The 17,343-nt window shown below is 48.6% G+C and overlaps 1 protein-coding gene across 2 annotated transcripts in view; it reads right to left on the bottom strand.

Moving 5' to 3' along the window:
• The window catches only part of FAM222B (family with sequence similarity 222 member B), a 47,614-nt gene that overhangs the window by 24,746 nt on the left and 5,525 nt on the right, over window positions 1-17,343 (bottom strand). Inside the window, exon 1 of one of the 2 annotated variants that reach the window (XM_029082169.2) lies at window positions 2,909-3,024. The exons of the other annotated variant lie outside the window; for it this stretch is intronic. The gene's annotated coding sequence lies outside the window, so the exon portion shown is untranslated. Of the gene's footprint in view, window positions 1-2,908; window positions 3,025-17,343 lie in introns of those variants that run through there. 2 annotated transcript variants of the gene reach the window in all.

Raw genomic sequence — 17,343 nt, 5'->3', positions numbered from 1 at the left:
ACAGAGTGAGAACTCAATAAATACCAGGGATTGATTGATTAGGGCAGGGACAAGACAAAGTTATGGAGGTGTTCTGGCCCTTGATGGGTTATGTTTTCTGTGCTGTTTTGATTTTTTTTTCACTTTGCATATTTTTTAATCTCAATCACAGTTATTGCTGGGTGACTTTACAGCAAAGGTTAAAGGGACTTCCTGAAACAGTTCCTTCTAAATTAGAAGTCGAGGTGCACAACACACCTTAAAACCCATTCCCCTCACACTTTGGAGGTGGGGAGGAGAGAGACAGGGCAGAGAGAGGGAGTGCTGAATTTCTTTCTTGAAAAATCCTTGAAAAAGGCAGAGTTTTCCCCTTCTACAACAGGGTAAAAACTCTGCCTATGACACCTGACTCAGTTTCCAGATGTTGCCTCTTAAACTGCTGAACCTAGCCCCCGGATGAGTCTGGAGCTTCCACACCCTGAACTGCAGCAAAACTTTTGTAGCATCCCCTCCTGCGATGTTGCGGGAAAGCAGACAGACTGCCAGCCAAGAACCAGCCCTATCTGCCTTCACACCAAACGGCTCCAGGTTGGCCCCAAATCCAATCAATCAATAAGAAGAATTCTCCCATCGGCTGGTGCTGAAAAGCATCCCCTGCTTGACGATTCTGTCTTCCTAACTGGCTTCTGCTAACAATCATCTCTGCAAACTCTCGTTGACTTACACAATAAACTCCATCGCTTTAATTAATATTTACTAAAGGGCTTCAAAAACTCGGTGTTCGACTCCTTGGGCATTTTGTTCTGGACATGAGTCATGCTGGCTCTTGGCTAATCACAAGATAATAAACTTGTTCCACACATTCAGGTGGAAATGTCCTGTCACTGCAAGTTTGCGTTCAGCAGAGCCACTGCATGAGCATACACACACAATTATATTTTTTATGTGTGTATATATATTCACACATACATATATAAGTATATGTATACACACACAATCTGGTTACACTGGGAGGGTTTTAATTCTAAAAATCTAGTTAGGTTTTTCCCTCAATTTCAAATACCTGCAACAGGGTCCCGATTTCTGTTTAGAGTCACACATTCTTCCTTCAAATATGAGAGCCCCTAAATTGTAATGAGATCGACACCTCTTTCTGCCACGAGCACTGGCTGCTCTTTTTAAATCTAGGGTCCGTTAAAGAAATAGCAAAGGAGTCACAGCTTCCCCTGCATCACGAATATGAGTTTGGAGACACGAATGGACTGAATGAAAATGCGATCAAATGCTTCTTGGCTCACATGCCTACCACCAATCTGGACGCAGGTGAATTTGACATTTTATGCGGGCGCTGGGAAACGGAGAGGATTTAAGTTTTGGTAAGAGGGAGCCGAGCTTGTCCTCTCTATCTTTGACGGAAAAGAAATCTCCATCGAGGCTGCCCAAGCCAGCCACAGGATCATCCCCTTCTCTAGGCCACCTCCCTGGGCCCCTAATTCGGATCCAAACCACCGGAACCAGACTGGGGGCTGGATTTAAACCGGAAAGGGCCCTGTTCGACTTTTCAATTTAGATATTGCTCTTTTTTTGGGGGGGGCAGGTTGCTGCGTTAGAAGCAGCCTGGCATGGTGGCTACTGCACAGGCCTGGGAATCAGGTCATGGGTTCTAATCCTGTCTGGGTCCGCCACCTGCCTGCTGTGTGACCTCGGGCAAGTCACTTCACTTCTCTGTGCCTCAGTGACCTCATCTGCACAGTGGGCCCCATGTAGGACAATCTGATTACCTTGTACCCCCCCAGTGCTTAGAACAGTGCATGGCACATAGTAAATGCTTAACAAACACCATTATTATTATTATTCTCTGTGCCTCAGTTACCTCATCTGTAAAGTGGGGGTTAAGACTGTGAGCCCCTATATGGGTCAGGGACTGTGTCCAACCCAACTGCCTTTCATACATTCATTCAATTGTAGGTACTGATCGTTTCATTCATTCAGTTGTAGATACTGATCATTTACAATGTGCAGCACTATACTAAGCGCTTGGAATGTACAATTCGGCACCAGGTAGAGACAATCCCTGCCCCAAAACAGGCTCGCGGCGGTTAGTATGGTGCTCTGACATAAGTGCTTAACAAATACTAAAATTATTAATAATAATAATGTTGGAATTTGTTCAGCACTTACTATGTGCCGAGGACTGTTTTAAGTGCTGGGGTAGACACAAGGGAATCAGGTTGTCCCACGTGGGGCTCACAGTCTTAATCCCCATTTTACAGATGAGGTAACTGAGGCACCGAGAAGTTAAGTGACTTGCCCAAAGTCACACAGCCGACAAATGGCCGAGCTGGAATTTGAACCCAGGACCTCTGACTCCAAAGCTCATGCTCTTGCCACTGAGCCACGACGCCTTACCCAAGGGGAAGCGTTTAGTACAGTGCTTGGCACATAGTAAGCGCTTAACAAATACCACAATTATTATTAGAGAAACACCGTGGCTCAGGAGAAAGAGCCCGGGCTTGGGCGTCAGAGGTCATGGGTTCGAATCCCGCCTCTGCCACTTGTCAGCTGTGGGACTGTGGGCAAGCCACTTCACTTCTCTGGGCCTCAGTCACCTCATCTGTAAAACGATGCCTGAGACTGGGAGCCTCATGTGGGACCACCTGATGACCCTGTATCTCCCCCGGCGCTTAGAACAGTGCTCTGCACCTAGTAAGGGCTTAACAAATACCAACATTATTATTATTATTAAGCCTTTTCCTTAGCCTTCAGCTGAGAGACGGTGGCGAGGGAGAAGCGCCCAAATACACACTATTAAATGAGCTCCCCGGTTTTGCAGGGGGGGAATGCGCATGCGCATTCCCCCCCGCCGCCGCCCCAACCGCGCATGCGCGCACCCCCACCGCCCGCCCCAGCCGCGCATGCGCGCACCCACCTCACACCCCGGCGGCGGGATCCGCTTGGCCCCTCAGCGCCGGAGGCCGCGGGCTTCATCGCCCGCCGCGGGGGAGCGGGGGCTCGTTCGGCCTCGGCGCCGGTTGGGATTGGGGTGGGACGGGGGGGTCGGTCCGGGCGCCTGGCGCTGCGCCCCCCGCCCCCACCCCCGGGCCGCCCCTCGGCTCCTCACCGCCGCCGGAAGCCGGCCCCGCCCCTTTCCCCGGGGAGCCCGCGGGGCGGGGCCGCCGCCGCCGCCAGCCAATGGCGCGCCGGGACGCCCGCTGAGCGACGGGCGCCGCGGCCAATCGGCTTGGGGCCCGGGGAGGCCAGACGACGCGGCCCCTCTTTGTTAGCACTGCCCCGGCCTCCTCCCCGCACCCTGCGCCCTGAATACCACTAATCATCCTCCTCCTCAGGGCATTTGTTAAGCGCCTGCGATGTGCCAAACACTGTTCTAAACGCTGGGGTGAATCCCGGCTCTGCCCCTTGTCAGCTGGGTGACTGTGGGCAAATCACTTCACTTCTCCGGGCCTCAGTGACCTCATCTGGAAAATGGGGATGAAGACTGGGAGCCTCACGTGGGACAACCTGATTCCCCTGTGTCTACACCAGCGCTTAGAACAGTGCTCTGCACGTAGTCAGCGCTTAACGCATACCAACATTATTATTATAATATATTATATATCATGTTATACTTATATAATATAAAATATATTGTTATATATTATATTATAATTATGATATAATATTATTGTTGTTACCAGCCAATCAGGTCCCTGTCTCACATGGGGCTCACAGTCTCAATCCCCATTTTCCAGATGAAAGAACTGAGGCACTGAGAAGTCAAGTGACTTGCCCAAGGCCACACAGCAAAGTGGCGGGGACTAGAACCCGTGACCTTCTGACTCAGGGACTTGAGAGCTCACCTCCTCCAGGAGGCCTTCCCAGACTGCACCCCCTCCCTTTCCCTCTGCTCCTCCTCCCCTCCCTATTGCCCCTGTTTCCTCCCTCTGCTCTACCCCCTTCCCCTCCCCAAGCACTTGTGTAGATTTCTATGTATTGTTTTTATTACTCTATTTTATTAATGATGTGTGTATCTCTTTTGCCTTTGGGGGGCAAAGGCGTGGCTTAGTGGCAACAGCAGCGTGAGAAGCAGCGTGGCTCAGTGGAAAGAGCATGGGCTTTGGAGTCAGAGGTCATGAGTTCAAATCCCAGCTCTGCTACTTGTCAGCTGGGTGACTGTGGGCAATCACTTAACTTCTCGGTGCCTCAGTTACCTCATCTGTAAAATGGAGATTAAGACTGGGAGCCCCACGTGGGACAACCTGATTCCCCTGTATCTACCCCAGCGCTTAGAACAGTGCTCTGCACATAGTAAGCGCTTAACAAATACCAACATTCATTAATTAAAAGCCTGGGCTTGGGAGTCAGAGGTCATGGGGCAAACCCCGGCTCTGCCGCCTGTCAGTTGGGTGACTTTGGGCAAGTCACTTAATTTCTCGGTGCCTCAGTTCCCTCAACTGGAAAATGGGGATGAAAACTGTGAGCCCCACGTGGGACAACCTGATTACCTTGTATCTACCCCAGTGCTTAGTGCTTGGCACATAGTAAGCGCTTAACAAATACCAACATTATTATTATATCTATGATTCTATTTGTCTATTTCAATGGTAGTAATGCCTACTTGTTTTGTTCTATTTATCTATTTCAATGGTATTGATGCCTCACTACTTGTTCTGTTTTGTTGTCTGTCTCCCCCTTTTAGACTGTGAGCCCATTGTTGGGCAGGGATCGTCTCTATCTGTTGACGAATTGTACATTCCAAGCGCTTAGTACAGTGCTCTGCACACTGTAAACGATCAGTAAATATGACTGAAAGAATGAATGTCTCCCAGGCATGTGCTCTAGCCACTATGCAATGCTGCTTTTCCCTTCCCGCTGCGGGCCGTTGGGAGATCCGGCTCCCTGCTGCAGGGGCGGCCATCCTCTGACCCACCCCACCAGCCCAGAGGCCTCTGGATGGCAGCTTTCTACCCGAGGACTGGGTGCTCAACAAATCAATCCATCAATGCTAGGTATTGAGTGCTTACTGTCTGCAGAGGACTGTACTAAGCGCTTGGGAGAGTGTAAGCCTGTTGCAGTGGATAGAGCACAGGCCTGGGGGTTAGAAAGTCATGGGTTCTAATCCCAGCTCTGCCACTTCATCTGTTGTGTGACCTTGGGCAAGACACTTCATTTCTCTGGGCCTCAGTTATCTGCAAAATGGGGATTGAGACTGTGAGCCCTAGGTAGGACAGGGACTGTGTCCAACCCAATTTGTGGGTATCCACCCCAGCGTTTAGTACAGTGCCTGGCACATAGTAAGCGCTTAAATACCAGAATTTTTTTTATTATTAATACAAGAAAATTAGCAAGCCAACACTCCATGGCCCTGCCATCACTGGGGAGGTGGGCAAGGTATCCTAGGGCCCCTGCCCATTTCCTGGGTAATTTACTGCAACCCTCCATCCCGCCCACCCACCTTCAGCACTGTAAGGAGGTGACTGAAGGGCTCCAGATCTATTTTAGATTCTTCTTACTGCTCACCCGAACCCCTCCCTCCCGTATCGCTGATTCCTTCTCCGATACAGGTGGCTGGCCTGGTTTTCTTGGGGGGGGCAATTCCATTAGGCATGGGGAGAGAAGTGGCTAAAAGTGTAATGCGAAACACTGAATCAAGGGAACACCTCACTCCAATCCTGTTCTTTGTCAAGACCTCAGCATCCGATTAAACCCAAGTCCACTTCTCCACTTGGCAGCTTTCAGTACTGTTAGGTACTAGGCACTTAAGTTATGCTCAAAACTAACACCTAAAATTAAAAAAAAAACAAACTCTCATAAGAGCCAGACAGCAACATAACAGGCAGTTGTAACCACACTTCAATCATCAATATCCATGTTTAAAGTCATAATGCTGCTTGAAGGAAACTTTAGTCATGGTGGGCTATTTTCTCAGATGGTATGTCAAACGGTGGTAGAGGCTCCCGGGAGAGAAACAGATAAAATGGGGAACTGGAGGAGGCAAGTTATTACCTCGATAGTCACTTTTATCTATGAGGCTCTTTGCTTCCGGAAAGTTTTAAATGCCTAGCGTGCACACCTCAGTCCCCCAGGCACTATTAAAATAAAAAAAATCACACAAGCACTTCAAATTTAAATGGCCCCTTCTTCCGAGTGGCGCTTAAAGCACTTCATCTTTGATCTCTTTCCTTCCCTTCCTTCCATCCATCCTCTGCAGGTCCTGCCTCAGTAACGTTTCCAGAATCCTCCCCTGCCCTCTTACAAACCACAAGCCCAAATCAACTCCTGACTGGATTCCTGAAGGAGTCTTTTTACTGCCCTCCCTGCCTACAATCTCACTCTACAAATCATCCTCTGGCATACCAACCAGATTACACCCCCTTTCCCAAAACTTCCTCTTTCACAAAACCAAATGGTATCCTAGCTGTAGGTTTCTAACCTCTCCATTACCTGCCCTCCCTCAAACCTATTGCCAACTTCTCCACTACACTTAGTACTCGACTCTTCCTTTTCTCATCCCCAGTCCACTACTCTTCTACCTCCATCTCCTCACCACTCTACTAACCCCTCCTGCCTTTCTCTTACTTCCCAGCTGCTTCTCAAGATGTCTCCTGCACGAATCCTACTCCCTTTTCTATGCATCATTCAATCGTATTTATTGAGCACTTACTGTGGTGCAGAGCACTGTACTAAGCAATGATCCTCTCCCCATCCAATAACTCCCGCTAGACTGTGGCAGCCTTGAGGGCAGGGATCGTGTCTATCAACTCTCTCGTACTGTACTTTCCCAAGCGCTTAGTATAGCGCTTGGCAGGCAGCCAGTGTCTACAACACTTTGGGGTGCTTGGACCTGAGATGTAACGATACTGTGAGAGGGGTTTTTTTAGGGAGACTTTCAGGTTTGCTCATTTTGACAGAGGCTCAACTGTAAAAGAGTCAGGGTTATAACGGTTGAAACATCAATCAGTTGTATTTATTGATTGCCCACTGGGTGCAGAACACTGACTGGAGAGCCTGAGAGAGTAAAACAGAGATAAAAAGACGAGATTCCCTGACCTCAAGAAGATCACAATCCAAAGGAGTTCTCAGAGACACAGATTAAAAATAACAGTAGAGGAAAAAAAAACCCAGGTACGGCTGGTAACTGCAAGAGTGTGGAAAAAGGAGTAAGTGAATACATGGATGAAATGGCATTTAATGAACACATCACTGTACTAGGTACTGAGGAACAAACAGAAGTCCAAGACAGTGATGTGAAATCTTGCAATCCATCTTACTTCGTCATACGCTGCCCCAGATTGGAGAACAAATTCTTTAAAAAAAAGAAAAAGGAAGTTAAGGCAAAGAAACAGTTTTTCCCTCCTTCCCTCCAACGTCTCTTAGCAATTCTTCGGCACCAAGTTCCAACAACTGAGAGTTCCTAGAAGAAAGTACGGAGTGGGTCAGCTGGTTTGGAAGGCTAATTAGCAGTTCAGGGATGTTAACGAGCCTCAAGTGAGCTGTCCAAGCCACAAGGATCATTTTGCTCCAACTCTGGTGTTCCTGTCATAGGATGATAATTACGGTATATTTACTAAGAGTTTACTGCATGCTAACCACTGAGGGAGGTACAAAAGATGCAGAGATAATCAGATCAGACACGGTTTCTGGCTGTAGAAGAGGCAGGCAGAGCAGGCAGCTTATCCCATTTTACAGGTGAGTGAACTGGGGCCCAGAGAGGTTAGACAGCTCATCCCAGGTCACAGAGCCAGCCAGGGGCAGTGCTGGAATTAGAACCCAGAACCCCTGGCTCCTGATCCCTTGCTCTTTCCACAAGGCCACTCTGCCTCCCTGAAACTTTTTCAGCCTAGCTGGGAAACCCACCTGGTGTAGACAGAAGGGCCGCGAGGTCATCTCCCAACAAGCCAACATCCTCCAGATGACAGCAGGAGACCGAGAGCAAGTGGCCAAAAACCTCTTCCGAATATACGTAACGGGCCACAGCAACCCAGCCGCACACTTCGCTCCTCTAATGCCAGTCTACCTCACTGTACTTCCAATTTATCTCACTGCCAACCTCTCGCCCACGTCCTGCCCCGGCTTCTCTTCATATCTGACAGTAATTCCCCACCTTCAAAACCTTACTGATGGCTCATCTCCTCCAAGAGGCCTTCCCTGACTACCCCTCCTTTCCTCTTCAACTACTCCCTTCCATGAGGCTTCATTTCCTCTTCTCCCACTCCCTTCTGCCTGGTCCTGATTTGCTCCCTTTATTCACCTGCCCCCAGCCCTTATGTACCTAGCCATAATTGAGTTAACATCTGTCTCCCCGTATAGACTGCTCATCGTGTGCAGGGAACGTATCCACCAACTCAAAGTGCGATTGACAGACTTCATAACTAAGAAGCTCCATCAGTCCTGCCAAAGGCAGAGAAGACTAGAGAGGCTGTTTATACGATTCAGTGAGTTCAGGCTTGTCCCAGACTGAGATATTGGGTGGAGTGAAATGTGTGCGTCCATGAGGGACAAAATACCTGCACCTGGAGGCAGATTGAATGTGGGGGCCAAGGGGGCAGAGGCAAAGAGAAGCAGCATGGCCTAGTGGACAGAGCACGGTCCTGGGTTCTGCTCCCGGCTCCACCACGTGTCTCTGAGACCTGGGGCAAGCCACTTCGCTTCTCTGTGGCTTAGCTTCCTCAACTACAAAATGGGGACTCAATACTCATTCTCCCTCCTATTTAGACTGCAAGCCCCATGTGCAATCTCATTATCTTGAATCAACCTCAGAGCTGAGTACAGTGCTTGGCGCCTAGTAAACGTTTACTGAATACCACAATTATTATTATTAGGGACTGAATTCGACCTAAGTTGTACCTACCCTGGAGTTTAGAACAACGGTTGATCCACTGTCAGCAGTTAAATACTAATAAAATCAAATCAACAAGCAAACAAAAAAGTGGAATCCAAGCTAGCAGGCTTCTGGAAAAGGGATGGAGATTCTGGGAACTGCAATGGGAAAACTGGACTAGGCCACCTAGCCCGGGGCCCAGGTGACCAACATCAAGACAGGTGTTTTCATCCAGCATATTTGTTCTTTGATCGTATCTGGTGCATGCTTACTGTGTGCAGAGCACTGTACTAAGTGCTTGGGAGAGTACACCATAACCTATTACAGCATTCAGTGTTTATAAAGATCTGCCACGAAGCCATTTTCCACCTCCAACTCCCAGGATAGGGCCCTTTGGGGCTCAAATAACATGTTGGGTGTTTTTTTTTGTTGTTTTTTTTTTTAAAAAACAACCCCCCAAAACAACAAAAAAGCAAATGGATGGAGGGTGCTTTGCTAAACCGTCCGAAAACACACTACAAGAATGGTTCAGGTCGTTTCTTTTTTTGAATCGGTTGCATTTTCCCTTTCTGACACCAGATGGGAGAGTACAGAACTTATCGCAGTAGATTGTATGGGTGATTACAATTTCTATTAGACAAAGCGCTGCCTTCAATCCCAACATGCTCACTGGTGGAAATTTAGCTCATCTGCATGGCTTCATCATTTTTTAACTGCTGTTTTGGGGGAATGCAAAAGCTGGGTAGGAAGACTTGCTAAAATATTCAATTGGCGAGGCATAACCCATGTTCGCAAATCATTCTAGTCTGTTGAAAAAAGGAGGGGTAACATAACTCCAGCTGGATTGGGTCTTCATTAATAAGTTAGCGAGCAATTTGGGTGATGATGTTTTGCCATGAGGGCATGAAAATTGATGCCAAAGGGTTCTGAATGACAGTATTTACTAGCAGAGAAGATTTACCAGTATAAGAAGTCTGAGTCTGGGTCTAGCCATCAGTGAAAATACAACCGCTTATTGGACAGAGAGACAAACGACTTTGTGTGCCACACCTGTTCCTGGAAACATTAGGTAGAATTCTAAAGTTCCCTATCCTGTTTTGGGAGCGGCCTACAAAGCAACCTGCACTTAAACCAATAATCCTATACCTAAATAATTGAAATTGACACCGGATAAGCCTGAGGGGAAGATAGAGGGACAGATGGCAACGGGGTCAGACAGCAATGCGAGAGAACCTTCCGCTGGCCTTATTTTTTGCGGTTCACAGCAACCTAGTCATAAACGCGTCCCGGCTCGCCACAGCTGGAGGCAGTCGAACTGTAAAGGAAATGACAAAAGGCATTCGAAGGACAGGTCTTTCCCACCCCGAGATGGGAGAATGCGGTGGGAGAAAAAAAAAAGTGAAAGCCGACATCCTGGAAAAGTTTCCGTAGTGCTGGAACAGTCATATAAACACACGAAATGCGACTGCAAACCTGTGAATCAAGACTATTTGGCATCTTTAGATACACAGCCAATTCTCTTCTGGCGCCAAAGCCCAAGCCTTCTCCTTGCAGATAAAATGGCACCGTTCCTGAAAAAGCCCTGCCCGTTGTTTCCCCACAATCCTATAATCTGTCAGAACACAGAAAATAAAAAGAAAGCAACTCCAGCCAGGAAAAGCAAATTATAGCCAACAGAGAGCCAGCCTTGAATTCTCAGATGGCATTTTGCTTTTGACTCAAGACACGGGGAGAGCATTTTGTATACATCCTTGGGAAGATCCAAGACAAAGAAAAGGAGCACGATCAAGTGGGAACGCTGGATACCCAGAGTTGGGGGAGAGGGGGTGGTGAAACGGCACGGGGTGTTCACACTGCAGACTGGGCCAGAGGTCGAAGGCCACAGCAAAGCATTCCCTCGATATGGGCACTTCTTCATTTGTGCTTGACTTCACTGGGATTTTTCTGCAACTAGATGCAATGAAGCGGTGGGAGAAGAAAGGAGGATCTAGCATCTGCCCCTCTTGTCATGGCACTGCAGTAAACCAGCATTTTTTATTGGTATTTGTTTAGTGCTTATTATTAATAATAATGATGATGATGGTATTTGTTAAGCACTTACTATGTGCCAAGCACTGTTCTAAGCACTGGAGCACTGTTCTAAACTTTGGGGTAGATACAAGTGAATCAGGTTAGACCCAGTTCATATTCCACATGAATAATCTTAATCTCAGTCTTAATCCCTATGCTACAGATGAGGTAACAGGCAGAGAAGTGAAGTAACTTGCCCACAGTCACAGCAGACAGGTGGCAGGATTAGAACACAGATCCTTCACACTCCCAGGATTGTGTTCTGTCCACTAGGTCATGCTGCTTCTAAGCAGCCAAAATGTGCAAGGATCACCCAGAAAACAAGTTCACTTCTGGGATACAACAGGGGCAGAGGGCAGACGGGAAGGGTCAGGAGTGGGATGAAGTGAGGGAAAAACAGAAGCCTCACTTGTCCGAGGGCCTGGGAGCCTCAGCTCTCTCGCCTAGCCAGCCTGCCCCTCCAAAGGGCTGAAGAGCTGGAGGAGGCATGGCTACCGAAGGGAGGAGGGTAGAAAGAGAGGTCGGTGGTGACTCTGAATTTTCCTTTTTGAAGAGAGGGGATTTCCCCGGACATTGGTACTCCAGTGTAATGAGATTTTATCATCTAAGTGTCCTGCCATTTGCCTGGTGGACAGAGCACGGGCTTGGGAGTCAGAAACACCTGGGTTCCAAACCTGGCTCTGCCACTTGTCTGCTGTGTGACCGTGGGCAAGTCACTTCATTTCTCTGTGCCTCAGTTACCTCATCTGTAAAATGGGGAATAAGACTGTGAACCCTATTTGGGAAATGGACTGTGTCCAATCTGATTACCTTGTATCTATCCCAGTGCTTACAACATGCCCGGCACGTTGTAAGCACTTAACAGATACCACTAAAAAGGGGGGGAGGGGGGAGGCAGGCATTCCACAGGGGGTACATGATCCTGACAAATGGCTGGCTGACAAGGGTGGCTGGAGGCCTGTTGGGTTATAAAAAATATTAATTGCATTTTCCCGGCACTTCCCATGGATTGAGCTCTGAGTCTAAACACTGGGGTGCATCAAAACCGACAAGTCGGACCCAACCCCCATCCCACAAGGGGTTCCTGGTCCAAGCAGGAGGGGAAACACGTACCGACTCCTCATTTTGTGGATGGATGGGAGGCATCCCATCAACCCTGTGCTGGGGTCACCACGACCGTTAATAGCTCTCATGTGGCCTGGCAAGACGCTGTCTGCCCGTCCTTGTCCCCCAATCGCTTGCAGCACTAATCAATGGTATTTACTGAGCGTTTATGATGTGCAGAGCACTGTACTAAGCACTTGGGAGGTGGGTACAACTCAACAGAATTAGCAGACATGCTCCCTGCCCACAGGGAGCTGACAGTCTAGTCCTGAGCCCACGTTCTGGGCCATGAACTTTGGACAAAAGAGGCTCCCCATGTGTGATAAGCCTCTGAAAACGAAATCCAGATGAGGGGCATCACCCTGGCCTACCTTGCTCCCACAGAACAGGTGGTGATGATGCTCCCGTTTTAGGGTAGCTGAAAATGAAAATTCATTCAGGTGTCAATCGTCCCACCAATCATTATATTCAGAGCCAGAAATCAGCAAAAACATTGACAGGGACTGCAAATGTGAGCTTGTTCAGGTGGCTATTGTGGGGGAGAGGCGGGTGGCAGGGGGTTGTCTCTCAAGACCTCTTCCCTGGACACAATCTATCTCAGGAATGAAATAGTGCGTGAGGGAGTGGAAACGGCTACGCTCCTCACCCTGAACCAAGACTGAAAAAAACAAAATCCCCAACACCCCTTCCACAGAGGTTTAAAGAATCAGAGAGAGGCGATTCCAGAGAGACAACTGGCCTCAAGGCGAGGTTGGCCGACACCACCCTGACTCTGCTTTTATTCCGCTTCTCATCGCTCTCACCGAATTCTAAAACTAGTCCCAGGCCGAGCCCTATCTGAAACAATACGCGGGCTCTCAGAACGGGCTCGACTTCAAGGTAAAAGTTCTGAGCGCTTTGGCCGACTGAAACCCTTGCAGGCCTTTGATTTTTGACTTAACTGGTTTTAAATATCTAAAATGGCCACATTTCTGATCTTCCTCCATTGCTGCCACTTTAGAAGTTGTGAAGAACGGAGCTGGACCGCCTCAGATTTCAAAGAGCCGCCAGAACTGCTGTTGGGGGAGGGGGACGGGAGATTGAGCCCTGCATTTAGTCGGGAAACTCAAGTGAAAGGACAGAGAAGACTAGTTTATACTGAAATTGTCAATATACCGCCCCCCTCAAAAGTCCCTCTTACATCCGTGAGCTCCCCCAGCTCACGATTTCCATTTGGTAGGTTGTGTTACTCTTAAGCACTAAGACATCCCAGCCCCACAATAGTTATGCAAATATTCTTAGACTCTACAGACTGTAAGGTCGTTGTAAACAGGGAATGTGTCTACCGACTCTGTTGCGTTGACCTTTCCCAAGAGCTGAGTCCAGTGCTCTGCACACAGTAAGTGCTCACTAAACTCCAATCAATCATATTTACTAAGCACTTACTAGATGCAAGCATTACATTAAAAGTTAAGGATAGTACAGGATAACAGAGATGGAAGACATCTTCCCTGCCCATAATGAGCAGTCTACAGGGGGAGTTAAACATTCATTTGAATAAATAAATTACGGTTATGTATAAAAGTGCTGTGGGGCTGAGGAAGGGGTCAATAAAGCATGCAAATTCAGGTGTAAAGGAGACAGAGAAGGGAGCTGGAGACGAGGAAATGAGGGCTTAGTCGGGGGAGACCCCTTGGAGTAGATGTGCTTTAAATAAGGCTTTAAAGGTGGGGAGAGTGATTGCCAGATATGAAAAAGGAGCGTGTTCTATGCCAGAGGCAGGATGTCAGCAAGAGGTCAGTGGCAGATGAACAAGAGAGATCGAGGTACAGTGAGTAGGTTGGCAATAGAGGAGCAAAGTGTAGGGGCTGGGCTGCAGTAGGAAGGTAGTAAGGTAAGGCAAAGGAGGCGAGGTGATTGAGTGCTTTAAAGTCGATGGTAAAGAATTTCTGTTTGGTGAGGATGGGCAACCTGGGGAGGTTCTTGAGTAGGGAAATATGGATTGAATATTTTCAAGGAAAATGACCCAGGCAGCTGAGTGAAGTATGGACTGAGTGGGGAGAGACAGGGAGGAAGGAAGATCAGCAAGGAGGCTGATGCAGTAATCAAAGAGAGAGAGGAGATGTACCGGGAATAATGTGGTAGCAGTTGGATGGAGAGGGACAGATTTTAACAATGTGATGAAGGCTGAACTGATATGATCTGGTGACAGATTGAATATGTGGGTTCAGCAAGAGAGACAAGTCGAGGATAGCACCAGTTACGGACTTGGCAGACAGAGAGGATGGAGGTGCTGCCTACAGTGATGGGAAAGTCTGGGAGAGGACCACTGATTGATCGATTGGGGTGGCCAATAAGTAACTCCGCTTTTCCAATACTTGCCTTGAGTTTTGGCGCTTTCAACAGACACAACAAATCAAACACGTCCGTATGCCTAGAAATGGAGAACAGAATCACACGCCTTCAAAAAGTGGCATTCTGTTCCCTGCTCAGACGCCCGGGGTCGACTCCGGCATTATCCGTAACTCTGCCCAACTGCTATCGCGATAAATCTTATGCTCAGTCAGAAGTGGCGTGTCCAATCGGAAATTATTTCCCCAAAGTCAGGGCAGCAGCTCTTCTCTCCAAATTTGGCGGCTACAAGTGTGGATTGCTCCACATCTACATCACACCTCTCTCACAGGACTAAAACCCTCCCACGGCCATTATCGCCCTCATTTTCACCATATCCCAGTGAGGAAACATTATTTAGCATTCAGGTAGCACTTCTTCTTGCTAAAGCATTTACCATCGTTTTTATTAGCAGTCATCCCTCACGACCACTCACTGAGGTAAGCTCTTCTCCTTTCTCATATGACAGATGAGGAAACTGACACAGCACAAGATGAAGTGATTGGCCCAGGCTTTCACAGTCGACCGGGTCAATCCCCGAACAGCTCCACCGTTTGAACCCCCGCCATCTTCCGCCTTAACCCGGTCAACCTCTGCTGCCAGAGAGTCTGTCCCATTTTCCTAGGCAGGCTGGGAGAGGGAAAAGAAGCTTGGGAACTCAACTGGAGCAGTGCTAAACTAAAGATCAATCAATGGCATTTATTAAGTGCTTACTGTATGCAAAACACTGTACTAAGCACTTGGTAGAATCCACTGCAACAGAGGAGAAAGGATAGTAGTTAAAAAAAATTCCCAAGGGGGCCACAGTCCAACAAAATTACTACGCCATGACCTTTTTTTCCCCTCAAGGATGTAGTTTCCAAAAGTTCTTTAATCATCCAAAATAGTTAAATGGTTCTAAGTGGAGACAAATGAGAAATGTAAATAATCGTAATATTTATTAAACGCTTACTACATGCCAAGCACTGTTCTAAGCGCTGGGGTAGATACAAGTTAATCAGGTTGGACACAGTCCCTGTCCCACACAGGGCTCTCACTCTTAAACCCCATTTTACAGATGCGGTAACTGAGGCCCAGAGAAGTTAGGACACAGCAGTCATGTGACCGTCCTGGGATTAGAACCGAGGTCCTTCTGACTCCCAGCCCATGCTCTATCCACTAAGCCACGCTGCTTCTCGGACGCTACTGATTGGATATTGCATTCCACGGACCTCGACCCTTCTCCCCAAGTGGCCTGGCTGATTAAAGCAGCTGAGATGGGGATCAATCATTCAAGAGGACTTACTGAGTGCTTAATGTGCCAAGGGCACTGTACTAAGCGCTTGGGAGAGTACGAGCACAGCAGGTTATCTGGAGCAGCCTGACCCCAGATCCCCAGGGATGGGATTCGCCCCGTCCCTAGCAACGTGAAGGCCCGTGGCCCACGAAGCCAGGTTCAGGAGTGAGCTGGGGATGAGAGCCCAACCCTGTTAGCACATGGGACCTCCAAAAGCTCCAAAGTTTGTGGTGGGTCTGGGGGTCCTTGACGGGGGTGGGAGAGGAGTAATTATGCACAACCCAGGCCCTTCACTGGCAACGTGGAACTGCAGCAGGTGGCCCAGCAACAGACGAGGTAATGGACGACTGAACCAAGAAGGCCATCCGATCGTCTATAGACTGTTAAAGTGCGGTGGCAATTCTGCATCTCGTTTCTCACCAGAATGAAGGTCATCGGGCCCATGAAGCTGTTGTGAAACTTAGACCTTGCCCCGACTCTATAACTGGCTTCCCAAGAAGTGCCATCGGCATCATTTACAGGCCGCAGTCCGTATCGAGCGGCAAGCAGGGACCACAAACAGCAAACTTCGGAAACAAAGTCAGTCACCCATCCCAGATGCCCTGCTCTCCAACCCAGCTTCACTGGGAGGGAGATGTGAGGAGAATGAGTGACAGGAGAAGAGGAGCCTCCGTAATTATTGCTATTATTATTATTAGAGGAGACAGCCCAGGACTGGGATTCGGAGGGCAGGAGTTCTAATCCCGGCTCTGCCATTTGTCTGCTGTGTGACCCTGGGCAAGTCACTTGTGGAAACAGCACAGGCCTGGGAGTCAAAGGGACTTAGGTTCCAACCACCTGTCTGCCGTGCGACCTTGGGTAAGTCACTTCACTGTGCCTCATTACCTCATCTGTAAGAGGGGAATTAAGACTGTGAGCCTCATGTGAGACAGGGAGTCTGTCCATTCTTTTTATTTTGTACCTATCCCCACGTCTAGTATGGTACCTGGTACATAGTAAGAGCTTAGCAAATACCATTAAAAAAAACTTCTCTGTACCACAGGTACCTCATCTGTAAAATGTGGATTCAATCCTACTCCCTCCTACCAACACTGTGAGCTCTATGCAGGACTGGGACCGTGACTCGTGATACAAGGTTATCAAGTATCTACCCCAGCACTTGGTACAGTGCTTGGCACATAGTAAGTGCTTAACAAGTGCCACAATTATTAACTATTAGGTGGATACCGAGCAGCTGATGTTGGGCAAACAAACTGGGCCGGGGGTAGCCTGGGGAGGGAAGGGGAAGACAAATCCTGGAGCCATGGGGCACCCCCCTGCTGAAAGCTGGGAGAAGCAACTGCAGCAGGGAAAGTAGCTCAGTGCACTGCAGTCAAGAACAGAGGGGCTCTTTTCGAGCAGAAGCCTGGGGAGGTCATGAGACAGAGGCAAAGGAACAAAAACAGCAAGAGACGCTGTACCCGGCAAAAACACCACAACAAAAGACCATCTTTGTGTGTGCCCACTGCAGGCCCACGCTGGCCTTTTCTGCCTCACTCTCAGCCAGCTGAACTGAGGCTCCCCCACCGAGCGACCTTCTTGAGCCCTGAGCCTTGAAGAGGAAGCCTCTCCCTTAATGGCATCCTTGATTTGGCCATTGTTGGACTTTTCCCTCTACCAGAGTGCCCCTTTCCACTGCTGCGGCAGGTGGCCACGCTGCCGGCCAAACTTCTCTGGGTGGAAGCTC

This window comes from Ornithorhynchus anatinus, chromosome 17 (assembly GCF_004115215.2).
Source record: "Ornithorhynchus anatinus isolate Pmale09 chromosome 17, mOrnAna1.pri.v4, whole genome shotgun sequence".
Taxonomy (NCBI): Eukaryota; Metazoa; Chordata; class Mammalia; order Monotremata; family Ornithorhynchidae; genus Ornithorhynchus; species Ornithorhynchus anatinus.
This window is presented reverse-complemented; position numbering and strand designations above follow the sequence as displayed.